The following is an 18,432-nucleotide window of genomic DNA, read 5'->3' on the forward strand; positions in this document are numbered from 1 at the left end:
TTTAGATTCTTATGCCAACAACCATGAGATTTTTGTAGCAACAGCTTATAGAAAACATTTACAAATATTTTAATATTTTGGTTGATTTTCATTTTTCCTACTATTACCAAGTCAATGGAAAGTAAATGATATACTTTTCCAGTTTGAAAGTTATTAAAACCAATTTACAGCTCACCATGCTCTAGCGGATAGCTTTGGTTCAACCCAGTGAACTGTCCCTCACAACAAAAGAAACAAAACAAAACAAAACAATACAAAACAAAACAGTAAGAATGTGTAAAAGAGACTTTAAGGAGAGAGGGGAATCAATAGGGGTCAGAGGAAGATTTGACAGTGAAGAGTAACCAGAATTCACTACATAGATTTATGATATTATCAAAAAGCAAATTTAATTAGTAAAAGTAAAATTCTATGTGAGACAATGCATTAAAGTAAATAGGTACTGGAATATCAGAAAGAACTTTATTGCTATAAAAGTGAGATTTAAACTTTTAAAATGAGTACTAATAACTGACTTTGAATTTCCATTATGAATAAAATTTTTGATTTATTTTTCCCAGAAACTTGGTTTGTATTTATGCAGAGAGTTTTTATAACTTAGTTGTGGCTATTACTGAATAAATTATATTCTTTATTCAATATTAATAAATAAATGAATTCCCAAGGAAAGACTACTTTTTCTAATTCATATAAAAGATCTAAAACCATTACAGCCAAATTCTAAAGTTTCTCCACTATAAACAAGAATCACCATGTGGTATGAAATTATATGTGGTTAGGGTTTTTATATTTTTGTTTATGATTATATTGATAATTAGAAAATTAAATAATTTGATTTCATATAAAACATTTTTCATATTTATTGTTATAATATGGGATAATCATGTAATTTTTCTTTTGTAAAATATTTAGAATAAAATTTAATTTGATGTTATGATGTTTTATATTTTGTTTTGTATGTTGAATTCACTTTACTAATATTCTGGTTAGGGATTCTTGGGTCATAGTAAAGATTGAGATGAGCCTCCCTCCCTCTCTCCCTCCCTCCCTTTTTCTTCCCTCTCTCCCTCTCTCCCTTTCTCCCTTCCTCCCTCCCTCCCTCCCTCCCTTCTTTTCCTCTTCCCTCTGTTGGTGTGTATATGTGTGCTTGTCCATGTTGAATTTTTCTTCCTCCATTGGTCTTTAGCTTATTCCTTTAGAAAAATTCTTTTACTGAATCCAGCGCTCATCAGTTGACTGGACTGGCTAGCTAGCCAATAAGCTCCCAGGTCCTGCTTGCCTCCTCCTCCACACCCCATTGCTATAGTTACTGGCACTCTCTCCAAGCTTTGTTCTTACTTTTGTGCTGGGGATCTGAGCTTAGGTCTCCATGCTTGTGTGTTAGGCATTGACTGAATCATCCTCATGGTCATGAAATTGGCCTTTCCTTTACCTTGTTCATACTATCAGTGCCAGTCTGATTTCTGGTTACTTTAAACTCACAAAGTTGGGCACTGTCTACTGTTCTCCTAAAGAGTATGTCCTTGAGTGTTTGCTTGTTTCTGTGTTTTTGTTTTGTTTTGTTTTTAAGATTGAGCAAATTTACCTGCTCAAACTCCTCCATTTTGGTATATTTTGAAGATATGTAGGTATTTTAAAAAGCAAATGAACTCAACTAATGTATTAGTAACAAACTATATAATTCTTTCATTTTCTCCTTCTGAGATTATTTATTTTTTATTCATGCCAAATAGAGAGGACAATGACAAAACATAAAGTAACTTCAACAAAGTCAGGTTTGTGAATCAATGACTTTACCGGGTTACTTAATGTAGTATGAGTATGAGGTCACTTACGGAAGAATGAGGTCACCAACAGAGCCGTAGTCACTCTAGGGCAGTTATACTATTGAAATGCCCTCCCTAGCATGGATGTGGATGAGACATTGATGACTAGAGTCCTCAGGCAGGTCATGAGTAGCTTTACTCGGAGAAAATGCTTATCAGTTTGATAGAGTCCTTTTTATTTTTTAATTTTATTTATTTATTTATTTATTTATTCATTCATTATTTTGTTTTGTTTTGTTTTTTTCGAGACAGGGTTTCTCTGTATAGCCCTGGCTGTCCTGGAACACACTCTGTAGACCAGGCTGGCCTCAAACTCAGAATTCCACCTGCATCTGCCTCCCAAGTGCTGGGATTAAAGGCGTGTGCCACCAATACCTGGCTTAAGATAGAGTCCTGATGTTGCTAGTTCACTCTGTTGAATTTGTACAATGCTGTTTTCTGCATCTGTTGAAATATTTACATGCATTTGCTTTTTTGTTCTCTTACTGTGGTGACTCACATTGCTAGCTTTGTGAATGTGCTGTGAACCTATACATGCCCTTACAGATTACACACACTATTAATTTAGTATTCATTAGATGAAATATTGGATTTAATTTGTAGCATCCGAACTGGTATTTTATATCTGTATTTATGAAGAACACTTGTCTCCATTGTTTTGTAATTTCTTTGATAGGTTTTGGTATTAAGGTTGTTACTTCCTCTTTTTATATGTTTGTTTGGTGTGGTCATCATATATAAAAGTATATGATATTTACGTGTACAAGGGTGTGTGGGGGGGTGGGCATAGGCTTGATATCAGGTGTTTTTCTGGATCACTCTATGCTTTATTTACTGAGGCAGGGTCTGTTACTGAATCCAGAGCTTGTTACTTCTAAGCTCATCTACTGAGCATGCCTGGGGATCCCCTCCCTCTGCCTCTAGAGTGTTGTGATTATAGACTACCACACTTGACTGCCATTTACATGTGTTCCAGGGATCCAGATATCAGTCCTACACATTTATAGCAAGTGTTCTTGTTATCCAGTGAGCCACCTCCTCAAGCCCTCATCTCGCTAAAACTCAAAATTGCTTGCATTAAACTTTGTTGAGTGTTTTATAGAATTAATGCCTAAAAACCACACGAGCCTGAAGTTCTTTTAGACATTTCTTTTTCTCTTCTTTCAGCAAATATACTGTGGGCAGCAGGAAAGACTGTATATAGAGGGTCTGATCACACTCTAGAGTAAATGTCACTTAGATTGAAACAGTTAAGATATTAAGATTCTTTCATCTCTGCTGATCTTTGATGGAGGTTCCCTGTTTGTTACTGAGAGAGAAGTAATTACCTTTTGTGTTGTGGTTCTGAAATGCTCATGTCTCCTTCAAATCCTTTCTTTTTATCTGCCTTTTAATTTGGAGTTCTTTGGTTTAGTTACACAAATTTGTAATTGCTGTTTCTTAATAAATTATGTCATGATAGTTATTGTTTCCTTTTGTTGCTGGCATTATTCTTTATATTGAAGTCTCATTTATTTATTACTAATGCAGTGGCGCCATGGATATATCTTAACTTTGGTAAACAGACAAACAAACAAACAGAAAGCAAAATAAAACAAAATCAACAACATGCAAAAATAATGCCCAGAAAACTAAGCTGCAGTGAGGTTAGATCTCTGCTTTGAGATTTCCTTGTATGGGGTCTCCTTTTCTAGTTTTTAACTTATAGTTAGAATCAGAAAAGAAAATGCACTGAGTTTTCTACCTCAGTGTAGAGTTGGAACTCTTTTCTTGTTTGTGACTTATGTTGTATCTATAGTTTTATTTCCCGAATTGTTAACCAAGAAATGTTCCTGTCCAAAGGAAAGATGGAGACAAAAAATGGAGGGGACTGAAGGAAAGGGCATTCAGAGACCACTCCACCTAGGAATCCATCTCATCTACAGACACCAAACCCTTACACTATGGCTGATGCCAAGAAGAGCTTGCTGAGAAGACCCTGGCTGTTCTCTGAGAGGTTCTACCAGCACCTGACCAATGCAGATGCAGGTACTCATAGCCAGCCATTGCACTGAGCCTGGGGACCACAATGGAAGAGCTAGAGGAAGAACTAAAGGAGCCGAAAGGTATTGCAACCTCATAGGAAGAACAATATGAACTAACTGGACTTCCCAGAGTTCCCAGAGACTAAACCACCAACCAAAGATTACACATGGAGGGATTCATGGCTCCAGACACATATGTAGCTGAGCATGACCTTATCCAACATAAATGGGAGAGGAGGCTCTTGGTCCTGTGGAGGTTTGATGCCCCAGTGTAGGGGATGTTAGAGTGTGAGGCAGGAGTAGGTGAGTGGGTGGAGGAGCACCCTCATAGAGGCAAAGAGGAGGGGAAGAGGGGTGATAGGATAAGGGGGTTATGAGGAGCAACCAGAAAGCGGGATATCACTTGAAATATAAATGAATAAAATTATTAATGAAAATACATTTGAAATGTATTCATTCCTGTTTTTTCTTTGTAGAACCATGAATAATGCCTGTCATTAGGTGTTATAAAGAACTGAGTTTGACATTATTTATTCCTTACCTGAATCTTTTTTTTCTCTAACTCTCATATCTGAATTCATTTTTGTTATTTTTTCCCTGTCTACAATATTTGAGTTTCTTTCTCTAAATTTTATGACTTTGAAAGTGAAGTTTGACTAATTTGGAAGTTAACTTTTGGTAAAAATAAGCAATTAAGCTACAAAGTACCTTGTCAGTGCCATTTTCCTTGCGTATCCTTAGTAATATAAAGTATGATATTTGAAAATATTATTTAATTGACTTTAATGTTTATATTTGCATTATACAAGTTATTGTTTAGTTTTGGTTCTCAGGACAAGGGGCAATGGATTGAGGTACATATTTTCCATATTGAAGCAGATATGACCTCCATGTTCTCCCATTTTTGGTCTTCCCCCTCTCTCCTTTTCCCCTCTTCCCCCACCTTCTCCCTTGGATGAATTCCCTAGCCTTCTTCCTTGTGGCTGGTGATCTTACACTAGAGCAGCTTCCCAACAAACTTAAATTTAATATAATATAATCTGGTTAAATTGGCTCATTTCACTGGCAGCGAAGTAACTTACCAGTTATCTAGAAGTATATATAATGAGTAGCACTTGTCTTTACCTTGTCATCTGCTGGAAGTATATGTTTACATGGCCACACACACATTTTATATGCTTTATTTTTATAATTTATAGTTTAATTGTCTTGGGGTAAAATAATTGGCTTCTTTGAAGCTTACTTTATGATCTGATATACATTATTATAAATTTCCTTGAATCTTATTAGTATAATATAGAATATTCTGGTAAAGAAATTCCCAACAGGCCTTGATAGCTCTGAATTTGAAATGAAATATGGGGATCCAGCTCCTTTATCTCTCAATCAGTTTTCAGGTATTATTATTTTGAATCTCCAAGGAAACAATTGTTATTTGAGTTTTAGACAAATGACAAGAGTAAAGAAAATATAAATAAAAGTTGTATGTCTCTGGGTGTGTAGACGTGTTGCAAGAGTTTGCAAGGGCTCTGGGGATGCTGACAGGCCACTGGGCATACAATCTAGGCTATATTGGAAGGGAAACGGTAAAGGTGTGGTACAGGAGGAGGCATGGAAGGAGGCTATAGAGTGATGTGAATGGGTATAATCTGGAAACAGAATTTATAAAAGAGATTAATGCTCAGACTGAGGTTTCAGAGGGGATGGAGTCTTTATGTTTGTGGCTAACCTGTGAACAGATGAGTTTTAGCAAAGCATTGGGGCTGAGATATGCAGTAACTAAGAGAGGATAGACAGACCCTGTAAATGTGTATGTAAGAAACAAAAAAATGGTTACAACTGAGGAGAAAGTCAAAGATATGATTATTTTAGAATGGTTGTAGGTAATAAAATACAATGTGGAGAGTAAGAGGAATATTTGGGCTGTTTTTAGGAACTGTGAACCTGAGTTCAGTTTGGAGTTTGAAGGGAAAGAGAATGTGAAAAGAAGGAATCTACAACAAAGCGTCCAGTCACTTCTTTGGGAGCAATTTAAAATGTGAGAGGAGACAGAGTTAAAAGGATTCTGCCTCCTCTGTAAGAAACAGGCACTTGCTTGAGGAGTCAAGTGACACTACAGAGAAGTAAAAGAAAGCCACACAGGAGCTGAAGAAGACTACTTGTGCTGGGAGAACTAGACTAGGTGTGTATGCTTGTAGAGGTCAGACATAATCTGAGTACTAGGACTCAAAACATGTTAAAGAAACAGGAAATGTCTCCACTTGGTATGTTTCTCAGTCAGTGCTCTGTTCTTTTCCTGTGAAGAGTCACCATGATCATAGCAACTCATAAAAATGTAGTTCATGGGTCTAGCTTACAGTTTCAGAGGTTAAGTCCACTGCTGTCATGACAAGTATCATGGAGCTGTGCCGGTAAAGAAGCTTTACATCTGAATCCTCAGTCACCAAGAAGAGGCACTGGGCCTGGCTTAGGTTTTTGAAACCTCAAAGCCCACCCCCAGTGAAACATTTCCTAAAACAAGGCCTCTCTCCTGATTCTTACAAATAGTACCAATCCTTGTTGACCAAGAATTTAAGTCTATGAGCCTAGGGAGGCCTTTCAAGCTCATATGAGAAGTGGAAAATTGGAAATTTAAGAACAACTTGGAATGTATGGCAAAATCTGTCTACAAAAACACATAAAAAGTTATAAACACTAAATGTTTCAAGTTGAACATCATGAAGAAGGTTTTGATTTTAAAGTTTTAGTAAATTATAATTATTTGCATAGAAGATTATGTTCCATAATGGTCATGAGAAACATAAAGAAACCACAGAATTAAAGAGCAGGCAGGGGGAAAAAATGCCACAGGGAATCTCCGAAACACACAAACGTCTATTTTCATGCCTATCTCAACATCCACAAATATTTATCCAGGAAAGAAGAAAAGTGCTTTCCTTCTGTGCTCTGGGAGGTGGGGGGGAGGAGGGGGAGGAGGAGCCAAGCTGTGTGCATTCATCTCTGGTGTTAAGGAAGGCTATTCAGGCTCTTCATAGGCTATTCATGTGTTCTCAGGGAAAGGATCATATTTTATCTCAAAGGGCACTGTCAAATCATTAAGATGCATTTTACCAGAGAATATGAACCAGGCTTTTACTTAAGGTTTGGCATATATGTTTGGAATAGAACATTTGGTCATTATCAGAAAGTTACACAAATTGTACATCTCAGTGAAATTAGTGCATATGTTTTAAGGTCATTTTAGGGACCTCCTCTCTCCCTACCTTCCTATCATTTGTCTTTTCCAAGACAGGGTTTGACTACACTCCTGCCTCAGCCACCTAAATGCTCCATTAAACCCATGTTTCCTTTGCCTAACAATAAAAACTTGTGGAGATAGTTTGACAGAATTACTCATCATGAAAACAAGTGCTTGAAGCTTTGTCATGGACATATTTGCATTTTAATTTAAAATTTTACTGCCATTTATTTATATGTATATGTGTGTTGATACACTCATACAGTAACATGCATGCAGAATTCAGAGGATGATTGTGAGTCAGTTCTGGTCTTCTATCAGGTGGGTCACAGGGATCAAACTCTTGTCATCTGTCTTGGCTGCAGGTACCTTTATCCACTGAGCCATCTCATGAACCTGAACACATTTATAAGATTACATTTAATTTAAATATAAATCTAAATTTTAATTTAAATTTAAATCTATAAAAGATGAATTTAATGTGATGAAGAATATGAGTGCCTCTGAAGACCTGATCATATATACTTTTACTTATCATCAGTACATAGGTGATTACGGATAACTCTGTCAATGCTGAGGTGACTAGAAACTGCAATGCTCTTCCTATCTCAGTGCAGAACTAAGTTTATAAGATGTGCTAGATGTATATTTGAATTATAGATATTCCCAGGAGAAAATAGTTACTGCCATCAAGATTCTAGACATACTATAGGAATCACATAAAGTCTTTGAAGGTATTTGTGTGGACAAAGTATAAGGCTGAAGGGAAATATGTTCCTGTAAACTCAAAGCAGTTTTGACTTTTATTGGCTCATTACCCCAATTATGAGCATTTACTAATGAGTCACTACAGTAGAAAAAAGCCCAGATGTTGCTGTGCATAAAAGGGTCTTTCTGTTTTATTAAACTGGGTAACCCAGTGTTCTGATTTTGTGTGTATTTGGTTAATGAATTTAGTTGTTCATGTATCTGGATATGGGGGTATGCAGGGCTTCAACCATAAACTCAAACCAAACCAAACAAAACCAAACAAAAACAACCCCAAAACTTAGTGGGTCCATAAAATGGAAAACATAAATAACAATAAAACATAAAGGTATAATTAGTTGCAAAACTGTAGTGAAAGTAGAATGTAGCTGTGAAAATTTCTAACAATTTACACCCAAGCAGGCATGCACACAGACACAGACACAGACAGACAGGTAGAAAGACACACACACACACACACATACACACAAACACACCACACACAAGCAGACACACATACACACATATACACACACAAAAGCAATATCTTGCTCCATACTGTGGTTGCAATATGATAACACTAGATGTATGGATGACACTGAGTCCATGTTGTACCTTTCATTTATTCAGGGAACATGGTATTACCATCATTTATTGTAACACTGAACATGTGTGTTCTCATCTCTCTGGGACAACAAATGTCACTAGCCAGTATAAATTCATCAGTGGTTTTCTTAGTGCATCTAATGGAAGATCAATTGTTTCCCTAAATGGATAAAAGCTGTTGAAACTATAGGTGACTCATATTTTTGTCCTGTGATTCAGTTAAAATAGTAGTGCTTGAATTCTTACACATGTCCAGATGACCCTCTCTCAGTTTCATTATGTTGTTTTATGTTTTCTTTATCACTTCAGTGCCTTCATCTTTCATTGTCTTGTGGTTCCAAGAAAAGGGACAAAAGAATCTTAGATACCATCAATTCTTGCTCTTTAAATATCTTGTCTAAATATATATATATAATATATATATCATATATATGTATATTACTTATGTTTCAAACCAAGTTGTTCAAATTGGTCTTACTGTGTAATTTGTGCAGAGGGTGTTATTTCTGATTCTAGATAGAACTATGATTGTGGTAAGATGTTATTGTACTCCCTTTATATTAAAAACCTGGCTAACTACTAAAGGGTGTTTATTCCCCAGTGCACATGTGGTACTTACTGTGGAATGCCATTTAGTATTCACTATTTATTGAACATCAGACACTGGAGCAGATTATATAGATACAATGATTAACTGGGTACAGAACACTCAATTATTGATTGCAGACTCTTCAGATGCCCCTTTTTATTCCCACTGGTAAAACCTTGTCATCAGACGTTTAACTGATGAACAAACCTCACCTTGCTCCCTGGTCTCCTTGCATCTGAGTGAGTCTGAGAACAAATTTCCATCCTATAAGAAGTAGCAGAGAGTGAACAGGGCTTGCTGAGAATCTGTCCATGTGACTGATCCAACTATGACTTTATACTCTTTCTTGTAGCATTAAATAGCTGTGATGTTCAAGCTAAAGCCACCCATTGTCTTTTGATGTTAAGTGATGGTTAAATAGTTGCAGGTAAGCTAGCTTTGTCATTATTGAGTGATAATCCCTTTAACATAATCTTTTGTAATGTGAGAAAACCTTTTTAACCTTATACATTTTTTCTGATAAAATCATGATGTATTTTTGTTAGTTGAGAGTTTTAATATGATATGTTTTGATCATATTAACCTTGTAACTTTTCCCAGATCTACTGCACTTTCCCTTTTGTATCCTTTTTGAAACAAAACAACAAAACAAAACATCCTTCAAGACCAATTTTTGCTGTCCAAAACAAAACAAAACATCCTTCAAGACCAATTTTTGCTGTCCAAATATGCTTGGATGTTTGGACTTCCACTGGAGCATGGTTGACTTACCAGGGCTACCCTCAGAGAAAACTGCCTTTCTCTTTCTCAGCAGAGAAAGTTGTCAATAGCTCCATGGCTATGGGTGTGACTGTTTTGCTCAACTCATTTCTCCATGCTAGAAGATGGTCTGGCTTGGGCTTGCACAGGTTTTGTATGCTTTCCAACTCCTGTGTGTGTGTGTGTGTGTGTGTGTGTGTGTGTGCACGTGCACGCACCCTGTTGTGTCTAGGAGACACTGTTTCCTGTCAATATCCACTATCTCTGGCTCTTATAGTCTTTCTGCCCACTTTCTGCAATAATCCCTGAGCTTTCAGGGTAGGATGCAATGTAAATGTTCCTTTTAGTTTTGAACATTCTGAAGTCTCTTACTCTCTACCCTATGGCCATTTATGAATCACTGTGCTGCTAATCATGGTTAATTACAAATAGAAGCTTCATAGGTGAAGGTTGATCTGTGGATATAAAGATAAATCATTAGGAGTTTGCTTAGTACTCTATCCATTTAGCAGATGATAGTGAATTTTCCCTAGGGCATATGTCTTGTCTAACCATAGGTTCCTGAGCTGATAAACGTGCCGAATATGAGTTCCATCTTCTGGAGAGATGCTTAAATCCAACTGTAAAATGTTTCCTTTCATGATGTTCGTGTCAGTGTTGTACAGTGGGTAAGTCTTGCCCAGCCAGTCATTATTGTAGATCAAAGGGTTCATAGCTGGGTCTGACCAATGATTACTTTTCTCCTCTGCTAGCCTGCTTAGCTCCTTCCCACACTACGAAAACTAGTCAGTCAGGATGAATCTTTCAATACTTACCAGTTTGTTTTCACTATAGTCTGCACCTCATGCTTTTGGACTGTTTAGCATTAGGGTCTTACTATCACATTCTAGAAGACAGGAAGAGGTAGAACAATATCTTACAATGTTTGGGAATCTATATGACTTCATTGGCCAACAATTCCAAAAGAAGTAACCCTTTCCTGGAACTGGACTTTTATATTTCAAAGCAATTTCTGTTTTCTGGTCAGATTTTACCTTGCTTATATTTTATGCATATCTCATTGATACAGTGGCATATGGAGTGGTCAAATGTTGACAGATCAAAGGAATATATTAAATACATTAAAGAGGGAGGATGCTTGATGAAGCTGCATTCTGTAAAAATAGGGAAAGTGAGAACTAAATGGCAGATGTTTTTCTTTATTTAGGCAAAGATGAATTAGAAAGATGGTGGGGGGGGTAGATCCCCTAGCATCTTCAGGTTTCTTAGCCTCAGCTGCAAAAGCTAGAAAATGTAAGGTTTACACTCAATGACCTCCAAAGTTCCCTTTAACTCTGAAAGGGTAGACTTATCATACTACTTATAGTCTCTCTCATTCTGGATGTTACATAAACACAGGGACATTGATTCCTGGATTTGAGTAGCAGTGTATATGTGGCTTCAGTTTTCTCCATAAAATCAATGAAGGCTGAACTGAAGAATCACTGAGAGTCAGGGCAGGTCTGTTAAAGTTGTAGCATATGAATTATTCATGCTTAGGTCTGCATGTCTGGTTTTCCTCTAAAAGTGTTCTACAATAAGATCAAAAGCAAAGGGGTGAACTGCGTGAGGGCATTCTGGCCAAGAAACATGTGAAAATTTTATAGAACAGCATGAAAATAAGCATTTACAACAAAATGAATAGAAACTATCAACAATTCTGAACAATGTCTAAAGTTTTACAAAGTCTTTTGAGAATTTCTATTTCATGCTTAGGTTGTTTTTCTTTTACTTACTGATAAATAGTTGGATAAATTTCTTGTTGGCTCTATTGGAGATATATTAGTCCATTCCATAATTAGTTTCCACTTTCTGCTTGATGACAATCCATTAGACTAATTCTAATTATTTGTATGTTTTGTTTCTTAAACCACCTTTTCACCTGTTTATAGCTAGTATATTTGGTTGTATCTTCACTTAGAATAATGATATCTTGGGTTATCATATAGATGTTAGGTTATGAAGCTTATTATTCTGCATTTTGTAATTCTCTCTGTAAGACTGAATGGGATCTGATTTCTGTATATAGAATTTCCTTCTTTTGAAATTTGCTTTGATTTGTCTATGCAACATTAATGCATGTATAAATTTATCAAATACTTTTTCTGTAACTTTTGTGATGGACATTTTTCTCTTTACTATTTTAATATATTTTAATTACATTGAGATTTATAAAAAAATCTTTCTATGGATGTGTATAGATATGAGTGCCAATGTGCATATGTGAAGGTCAGAAGGTAAGCTTGGTGTTGGTTGTTGATTCTTCAAGTTTGTTGAGGGAAGGGTTTTTGTTTGTTTGTTTTTTAGTGGCTTTGTAAACTAGGCTAACTGGACTTAAAGCTTCAGAAGATTTTTCTGTTTCTACCTGGCATCTCACAAGAGGCACATTGAGATTACAGATGCATACTGGCACATTAGGCTATACATGAATTCTGGAGATCTGACCTCAATCTTATATTGTAGGTACTTTACCTACTAAGCTATCCCTATGCTGAATAGTTAGAAAAGAAAAGTCCCATTACATTTAAAGAGTAGGGTTTTTTTTTAGTTGAAAATACATTTTTCATATAATTATATTCTGATTATTATTGTCTTTTGCCAAGTCCTCTCAGATCCTCCAAACCTCCCCACTCACCAAAATCTTCATTGTTGTTTCTGTTATCATTAAAAAATAGCCATCTAAAAATAAGGAAAAAACAATAATGTAAAAATAAACAAACAGAAAAGCAAAGATGCAAAGAAAAAGCACAAGAAACACATATAGAAGTAGAAAAACAAATTAACACACACAGAAATCACAGAAATCATGTATAAACACAAAATTGGGAACCATAAAATAAAAGCAAAAGACCTGTAGGGTTAGATAAAAATGTTAAGCTAGAGAAATGTCTCAATGGTTAAGAACACCTACTGCTCTTCTAAAGGTCCTGAGTTAAATTCTCAGCAGCCACATGATTGCTTATGACTATCTGTAATGTGAGCCAATGTCCTCTTCTTGTGTGTTTGAAGACAGTTACAGTGTACTTACTCACATACATAAAATAAACCTTTAAAAGAGAGGCGGTGATGGTGGAGAGATGGCTCAGTGCTAAGAACTCTGACTACTTTTTCAGAGGTCCTGAATTCAACTCCTAGAAGCCACATGGTGGCTCACAATGATCTGGAATGGGATCTGATACTTTTGGTGTGTCTGAAGACAGCTACAGTGTACTCATAAAAAAAAAAAATCTTGGGACAAAAAGAAAATAAAAAAAATGTTAAGAGAAGGCATTATGAGACAAAACCAAAAACCAAACCAAGCAATCCAACAGCAACAGCAGCAGCAGCAACACCAACAACCCTTCCAACAATACCATGGAGTTCATTTAGTATTGGCTATCTTCAACTGGGCATGGCGCAGGGTCACAGGGTGGCTTATGATTATTCAAAAATGACTGATTATCATGAATTCTCAATTCCCTGACTTTCCACTGTTACACTTACAAGTGTGAGCTACTATATCTGGCGATTCTTCTCTTTTCTGAATTTTCTTTGACAATTTTATACATGTATATAAAATTCTGCTTAATCTTTAAAAGAAGAGTAGTTTGTATACTCTGTGAGACTATAGTAGAGAAAACTTATTTTTTGTTTATCTGTGATTATCAATCGGAGATAGGTTTTGGGATAGTGATTTGGACTTGTGTCTACTTCCACTCCCAGCACTGTAAGCTCAATAGGCCCAGACCCGTGTGAGCCCTGTGGGTGCTTCCACAGCTTCTGTGAATTCCTGTGTACATCAGTCCTACTGTGTTCAGAAAGCCTTGTTTCTTTAGTGTTTTCCATCTACTATGGCTCCACAACCTTTCTCCTCTAAACATCTTTTCCTGAGGGAAGAAATTTGATGGTGACATCTCACTTAGGACTGGGTGTTCCTAGACCATTTACTTTCTACATATGGTCCAGATGTGGGGTTTTTGAATTTATTCCTATCTATTGAAGGAAGAAGTTTTTCTGATGATGGCTTCACAAGACATTGATCTATGAATGTAACATAATGTCCTTAGGATCCCATTTCTTGCTATGTTCCTTTAGCAGAATGCTAGCATTGAGTTTTCCTCTAGGTCCCTGACACATCTCAAGTTTTTGACTACCTGAGCAGTGTTGGTGGGTGGGTTCCATTTCATGGAGAAAGACTTAAATTCTATTAGATATTGGTTGGTTACTCCCATAAGCTTTGTGCCACTACTGCACGTGTCTTGCATATATCACTCTTGTAGATAGATTTGTAGCTGAGTTGGTGTTTATTTTTCTTCTTTGGTAGCATTCAGAGTACCTTCTAGTACCATAAATACTAAACAGTAGTGGTGAAGGGTCTAAGTAGGCACCAGTTTGACTTCTCCATGCTCAATGAGTTGTATAGTTACTGTTTTTCAGCTGTAGGACCTCATCATATGTTTGTGAAGAGCAACCAATAGCTTTGACAATAACATTGCCTGTTTGGAAGTGCCCATGTGACCCCTTTGGCCCACAATTTGATTAGATGTAACTCATACCTAGAACTGGAAGCTTCATTTGGTGACAAGAATTGTCCAGTTGGGGCTCCATCTCTCCTATTATTTGGAAATTCCTTTTAGAACACCATTATATACATATATATTTTAGGAAAATTCTACTGTATTAGTTTTCTATAAAATTCTATAAATAGTCCTTAGTTTTATCTATGCCTCCTCTTATTACATCACTTTTCTTCTTCTTGCTTCCTCTCCCTATTTAATTCTCATATTCCTGCCCAGCTACCATCCATCCACAACTGTCTATTCTATTTTCCCTTTCTAAGGTGCTCCAATCCTCTGTTCAGACCTTTACTTTATATCTAACCTCTGTGGTTCTATGGATTATAGCCTGAATATTGAAGATCTAATAGATAATATTCATGTAATTGAATATAAACTATATTTGTTTTTCTGGTAAAGATAACCTTACTTTTTTCTAGTTCATTTACTTGTGAATTTCATTTCTAACTGTAGAATAATATTCCATTGTGTAAATATACCCCACTTTCTTTATCCATTCACCCACTGACAGACATTTAGGCTCTTTTCAATACCTAGATAATATAAATAATGTTGTAATGAACCTAGTTGAGCAAATGTGTCTGTGATAGAATAAAATGTCCTTTGGGTATATGTCTAAAAGTAGCATAGGTGGATTTTGAGATGAATGTTCCCAGCTTCCTGAAGAAGTACCATATTGGTTTCCATAAAGGATGTACAAGATGTATTTCCAGCAACAGATATATGTTTTCCTTTCTCCATTTCATCTCCAATATAAACATTATTTCTTCTATTGATTTTAGCTATTTTACCAGGTTTCAGATGAAATATCAAAGTAGCTTTTATTTTCATTTTCCTGATGACTAAGGATTGTAAACATTTTTTAAAAAAAGATTTATTTTTTATTGGTTATTTTATATGTTTACATTTCAAATGTTGTCTTTCTTCCCAGTTTCCTTTCCCCAACCCCTCAACCCATGCCCATAATTCTGCATGACTCTATGAGGGCACTTCTCCTACCCCTCCCATTCCTGCCTCACTGCTCTAGCATCTCCCTGTACTGAGCATCAACCCTCCACAGGACCAAGAGCCTTCCCTCTCACTGATGTCAGATAAGGCCATCCTCAGTTATATATGTGTCTGGAGCCATGGATCCCTCCATGTATATTCTTTGGTTGGTGGTTTAGTCTCTGGGAGCACTGGGTAGTTCAGTTAGTTGATATTGTTCTTCCTATGGGGTTATAATCCCCTTCAGCTCCTTTAGACCTTCTCCTAGCTCTTCCATTGGGGTCCCCAGGCTCAGTGTGATGGTTGGCTGTGAATATCTGCATCTGTATTGGTCAGGTACTGAAAGAGCCTCTCACGGGACAGTTATACCAGGCTGCTGTCAGCAAGCACTTCTTGGCATCAGCAATAGCGTCAGGGTTTGGTGTCTGCAGATGGGTTGGATTCCTAGGTGGGGTGGTCTCTGGATGGCTTTTCCTTCAGGCTCTGCTCCATTTTTTGTCTCTGTTTAAACGTCTTTTTCAGCCATTTTGGTTTCCTTGCTGGAGAATACATTGTTTACTTTTGTACCCCATTTTACTTGGGTTGTTTGTTCTCCCTCTCTTCCTCTCTCTTTGTTTTTTAAAGTATTTTGGATATTAGCCTCTGTTCCATGTGTAGTTGGTAAAAATATTTTTCTATTCTGTTAGTGGGTGCTTTGCTTGAGTGTCTTTATAGAAGCTTTTCATTTCCATGAAGACCTATTTATTAACTATATTGTTCTTAGTGTGTGTGCTAACAACATTGTATTCAGAAGTGTCTTCCCTAAGCTAAGGAGTCAAGACTACATAATTTGTTGAAGATGCTACTTTTTTTCCCTACTATATATTTTTGTTTGTGTTTTCTACTGTATTTTCTGTTCTAATATGTATAGATAAATATATATAATTTATCAAAAATCAGGTGTCTATAGGTGTGTGGATTTATGTCTATGTCTTCAATTTAATTCCATTGACCATTGTGTCTGCTTTGAGGCTAACACCATGGTATTTTTATATTTTTTATTATACATCTGCAGTAAAGTTTGAGATTTGGGATGGTGGTACCTACAGCTGTTCTTTTATTATTCAGAATTGTTTTTAGTTATCATGCTTGTGTGTGTGTGTGTATGTGTGTGTGTGTGTATGTGTGTATGTGTGTGTGTATGTGTGTATATGTGTATGTGTGTGCATGTGTTTCTATATGAAATTGCAAGTCATCTTTTAAAATTCTATTAACAATTGTGTTCAAACTTCAATAAAGATTGTATTGAATCTATAGATTAATTTTGGTAGAATGATTATTGTTACTGTCTTTCCATCTTTTGTTATCTTCTTAAATATCTTTCTTCAGTATCTTAAAGTTTATATATAAGTTTATATAAGTCCTTTCTTTGTTTGATTAGAGTTTTCCCAAGATATTTCACATTTAGGGAGATATTGTGAATGGTATTGCTTCCATGATATATTTTTTAGTCTGTTTCTTCTTTGTATGTAGGAAGTCTGATTTTTGTGTATTAATTTTGTATCCTGCTATGTTCCGGAAGGTGTTTGTCAGTGTTGGTTGGAATTTTCCAGTGGAATTTTTAGGATAACTTATACAGTAATTTATCTATATTATTTTTGTATTTCTGGAATTGTTTAAGGGTATTTTGATTAATTTTCTGTTTATGTCTACTCTACTTTAGGTGTTCAGACTGTGTCAAATATTTAGTAAATTGAGAAGTGTCATATCCTGTTCTTCTGGTAAGTCTTGACTCATTTCTTTCTAAAGATTGTTGGAATTCACTGATGAAATAATTTTGGCCTAGGGTTTCCATTGAGTTAATTTTATAATTATGGCTGTATAGTCTTCAATAGATAATGAATAGTTTCATCCATATTTGTCTTTGATAATTTGAATCACATCTCCTAGAAAATGTTCCATCTCATCCAAAATTTCAATCTTACTACACATACTTTACATAGTATATCTTAAATATTTGTGGTGTGGTGGAGACATTTATTTCCACAAATTTTAAAAAATCATTTAAAAAATTGTATCACTTTGGTTGAACTCAGCATCCTATGAATGCTAAATAGCTATTATATATCAAATCCAAAATGCTCAAATATTGTTATACCTTACCTTCTTTAAAATCTTTCTGAAAGTCTTATAATTTCTTTTTATAAATTTCTGTTTCAAAATTATAATTGTTTATTCCATAAATATTTTATTGAATTAATCAATGAAGCCATTTGGGATTAACATTTTATTAGAGAAATTAGTCCATAAACTGAAGAGGAAAATATTTCAACATTATATAGCTTAATATTCTTTAATATTAATTTTTTCTTCTCAATAATTTTCAGAAGAATGAAAATTTATAGTCTATTCATGATGAAGCAATTTATTTTTCTGCTATTCTTGGCTATGATGAATTTTATTTATTTTTAAAGACTATTTTGCTGCATTATAAGTATTATGAATATCTTTAACATTTTATTTGAAAGGTCATGTGCTTAATTCATTTTTTATATTCTCATGAATGTTGCTATTCTCTTACTTGGCATGTTTTGTTTTATATGCATTAAATTGATTATATTTAAACTTGAAATACAATAGATAGGAGGTTAAGATTATTTTAAAATCCATTTCCTGTAATACCTGATCAATACTTCTTTTTATTTTTTTTATTTTAGATATTTTCTTTATTTACATGCGAATTTCTCCATTCCCAGTTTCCCCTCCAAAAAACAAAAAAACAAACAAAAACAAACCCCTGTTGCCTCCCCCCTCCCCATGCCTGCCACCCTGCCCTCTCCCACTTTCTGACCCTGGCATTCCCCTACACTGGGGCACAGAACCTTCACAGGGCCGAGGTCCTCTCCTCCTATTGATGATCGATTTTGCAATCCTCTACCATACACATGCTGCTTGAACAATCAGACCCCTCCATGTGCAGTCCTTGGTTGGTGGTTGAGACCCTGGGAGCTCCGAGGGTACTAGTTAGTTCATGTTGTTGTTCGTCCTAAGGGGCTACAATACTTCTTTTTAAAAATTGCAC

The 18,432-nt window shown here is 35.7% G+C and overlaps 1 long non-coding RNA gene across 1 annotated transcript; it reads right to left on the bottom strand.

The window, feature by feature from the left end:
* Positions 1 to 7,413: 7,413 nt before the first annotated feature.
* On the bottom strand, positions 7,414 to 10,677 carry LOC116098098. The gene is made up of 3 exons (XR_004121692.1): positions 10,605 to 10,677; positions 9,243 to 9,294; positions 7,414 to 7,484 (listed from the first exon to the last, which is right to left on the bottom strand). It is a non-coding gene; the product is annotated as an uncharacterized LOC116098098 (long non-coding RNA).
* Positions 10,678 to 18,432: the final 7,755 nt, after the last annotated feature.

Source organism: Mastomys coucha, unplaced genomic scaffold (assembly GCF_008632895.1).
Source record: "Mastomys coucha isolate ucsf_1 unplaced genomic scaffold, UCSF_Mcou_1 pScaffold20, whole genome shotgun sequence".
Taxonomy (NCBI): domain Eukaryota; kingdom Metazoa; phylum Chordata; class Mammalia; order Rodentia; family Muridae; genus Mastomys; species Mastomys coucha.